Below are 4,123 nucleotides of genomic sequence, written 5' to 3' on the forward strand. Positions count from 1 at the left end.
AGTCCGGGAACCCTCGGGGCCGCCTTTAAGTACCGCGCCTCGTCCGGTACAGTGGCGCTACCGTGCAATGGGGAGAGGAGGCTCGGCGGGTGCAAGCAAGCGAGCATTGCGTTTCACTGCGATTCAGACGATAGGGGTCCCAGCCGGGTCACGTGACGTCGAGGCGGGAGAAAGAGGAGATGCCTTTTTGGGGGTGCCGATTCCTAGAAAGCCCTATGTAGATGGCCGAGCGGAACTTTTCTTTCGAGCACTGCCTCGCACTCGGACGTTGGTCGTGGTTCCGGTTACACGATTGTGTAAACCCGCAGGTCTTCTTGAGTGTCCACAGCAGGCGCGCTTATGTGCGCTGATATCGCGAGCGAGAGGGCAACTAGGAAGCTGCCCTTGAAGACAGGAGTGATGTCTCGGTGATGGACAGTTCACTCGATTTTGCAACGGCTGCTGATGCTTCTCCTGACGGCTGTTTTGGCGCGCCCGAGGAAGCTCTAACGATAGCGCTCTGCTGTCGCTAAAATGTTGCTTGTTCGGGACAGATCTGCATGCGGACCTGGTAACAGGGTGCATCTTCCAAAACAAGGGTTTCGCAAATCGTCACTCTCAAGATTGGGCATCGGCGCTGCAATTGACGTCCTCGTCTTCGCGTATCGCTTTCCACATTGAAGGCTAAAGTCCTCTATACTTCTTTTAGCGGCCATGCGCTGGTCATGCTTTTGCTATACATTGCAGGCATAATGCAATCATATTCATGTGGCATGCAAGCCTGTGATGATTGAACAGTAACCACGCACACGCATTCAGTTATCATTTAGAGCACGATCTATCATCAGTGGCAAGGATTGTTCCCTTAGTGACTTGCTCCCAATTTACAGCCTGTTGCTTTTTGTACACCTTTTGTTGTAACCGAAACGCGTATTTATCTATTATATTCGAAGTTATTGCGGAACAAAGGTTCATGAATCTTAACACTATTAGTACATTTCGAGGATATGTACTATAGAAGTACTTCCAAGTATTTTTCCACGGCGCACGCTGGTGAAATTGATTGGTCTGCCTGCATTTTTCTTTCTGCAAACGAGCTCGCCCTTTCGGTCGTGTTCGACCTTTCCTATAAGACGTTGTCTCACATCATGAAGACTAATGCACATGGCATTTACAATATCTCTTTAAAGTCGATTGAAATGTTGAATTTCCTGCAAAAGCCACCTAGAAGAAAAAGCTAAATTTATATTGGCGGTAAATTTGTTTCAAATGAAAATCAGCCACTGTCAGGAGCTCTAGCAAACAAAAATAAAAACTGGAATGTCGCACTGGAAATTTCACAAAGCTTTCTACGTGAACCCTTTCCACGAAAACACACAGACAGGTACACAACCGAGAAGTTGTGCAACTGTTTAACGTTTGTCTTGCAGCTATCGTTTTGTCCAAATTTTGAGCATTTGATTTGAAAATCCTAAAAACAATTCCAATTGTCTGGTAACAAGTTACTTCGCCGTTAGTGATAATATTGAGAACTTACGGACTCAACTTTTTTTAAGGACAATCGCATCACAACAGATATCGAAGCGAAGGGAAGGGCAAGTGAATTTGACCGTTTTTACTTAAACTATCAAAAGAATAAAAAGAAATACCGCAGCGTTACTTGCCACCGGTGGAAGCCGAGCCCACATCTCCCGCATTACGCATGGGATACTCTACCAGTTGAGCTAGAGCAGTGGCTGCCCCCTCCCCCACCCCCCAAAGCTATAACCACGTCTATTCAGAGCTGTAAATGACAAGTAAACCTGCAGGGCTACTGTAGAGTATGTGATCTTCGAAGGTTAAATTACATGCTAAATGAAAGCAGTAAGAGTAGCACAAATCAATTATTATTCATTCAAAAGCGCACAAAAACGGAACAGAAAGAAAAGTCAACAGGACATAAGGGTTGACTCAATAAGTAATTCCAGGAGTGTGGAGCAAACATCCGTTTCGCTGAATCCCAGAGTAGAGGCTTCAAACGAAAGGATCGAAGTGCAACACTAGACCTTAGTATGCTTGTCAATGCTTCGCGCTTCGTACCGAACTGTCACTTTTTTTTTATTAGCTCTATGCAAGAAGATGCTGGTGCTTGTTCGAGAGCGCCAGCTGCTGCTGTTCTTTTGAATCCCAGATGAGCTCAAACGAAGTGTCAAAGAAAGAATAAAGATACGGCTATACTGGTAACACTTTCAAAATTCAGATACACACACCAAAACAATTGTTTCTCACATCGCACACAAACACACTCAACAACCTCAGGAATACGGTAAGAGTATGGGAAACACGCATACGTGAAAATGTTGAAAAAAAATGAATCACTTCAACAAATACAGCGTCGTTATCAAAGTTACAATAATAACTTTTAGCAACTTTTAGATATTGCCGATTTTACAAAAAATATTCGATGGTTATATACGTCACATAGCTCTCTTTCCGCACTTGTATTTTATTCCCTCGGAGAAACTTTCTATTATTTTGTAGCATATTACACAAATGAAAAACAAAGTATCTCAATTAGGAGATATACATATTATCAAAGGAAAATACGTGCAATTTTGTCAACTTCGGAAAAGCGTAGAAGATATTTTATAAGTAATTCCGTGTGACTTCATGTGATTTCATGTGATACCTTTTGACTGAATGGAAGGTCATATCTCCTCTTTCGACACCATTTTTTTTTATCTTGACACTATGCGCAAGGCGTTTGACATTATTGTGTTCTAAAGCGGTTATGATGTTTTGTGTTTGCTATTGACATCGTCGAGATACTGAGATAAAATAGAGACCTTCCACTCATGCTTAGGATTCTGTCGTACGTTCGCCTAAAAACGAGTTAAAACCCAGGGTTTGCTAATCCCGTGCACTGAAGCAACCGTGGTAATCCTTTACAAATCAGTCTCTCCCTATGACAGAGATACAGAGTCGTAACCAGTTTATTACCTTGCAGTTTAGTAATCTTAGTTGCTGTGCATTTAAATATATTGTTATGCATATTAGACCGAAACTGCCCTGGGAATTGCCATACCATTCATATTCCTTACTGCTCTGTGTGAAGGCCCTGTTTGCTGAAATGTATATTCTCATTTTATGAAATAGCGATTATCTTGGATTTATAGACGTTAAATTTCTGTTTGACGATAGCCTTAGAGGTAACAAAGTTTTACACAACCAGTATTATACATCATACTACACACTATAGAATATACATCATGCTTTATGCTACAGTATATACATCATGCTTTGATCCGCTAAACATCCAATGCCGGTCCGTAAAATACGTACTGCCATTAATTGCTCCGTGTCTTGTCTATATCTGTAACGTGGCACTGACCACAGCAAAGTATTTTACTCATATGCAGCAGACAAGGGCCATGTTCATTTATAAGAAAGGGGATAGAAACGTCTGGGAAGTTAAAGGCCTGTCATTACGCTCCCCCCCCCCCTTTTTTTTTAAGATCTGGAGCGAGCAATTCAATTCATAGTCGTCGTTCTAAATTTCTTCTGAAACATTCAGTTATAACTTACTCCCTCTACGGCTTGACTAAAAATACACCCACCGAACACGCCTTGCTTTTTTAAAAGGAATGCATAACGCAAAATGTTAAACCACAGCTTTTCACTCTAGGCGTACTGGTAGACTTCAGTAAGGCCTTTGACACCGCTCAACCACAGCAACATTTTTGCTAAACTTGAACATTACGGCAATCGCGGGCCTGCCCGTTATCTCGTAAAATCATCTTCATTCCATATATCTCGGTACAGTTTAGTTAACCACTGTTGCTCTGTGTCGATGCAAATTACAAATGAGGTGCCAAAAGGCAGTGCCCTGGGGCCTCTCCTTCTCAATATACAGGATGTCCTAGTAAACCTAGCTGTTGACCGAAAAAAAAATTGCAAAGAACGCGGTGCAAGACCCGATGTTAAGACGTGGTGTTCGGTCGTTAGATCCCTGTCAACCGCACACCGTCGGTCGTAGCTTGGCTTAAGTTCACCGGGACATCCTGTATAGGTCAACTATATCGTAAGCATACACAATCATATTAACTCCATCATTTACGCTGGTAACACTACTCTGTTATTATCTCCAAATAATAATAAAGAAACG

Source organism: Dermacentor silvarum, chromosome 11 (genome assembly GCF_013339745.2).
Source record: "Dermacentor silvarum isolate Dsil-2018 chromosome 11, BIME_Dsil_1.4, whole genome shotgun sequence".
Taxonomy (NCBI): domain Eukaryota; kingdom Metazoa; phylum Arthropoda; class Arachnida; order Ixodida; family Ixodidae; genus Dermacentor; species Dermacentor silvarum.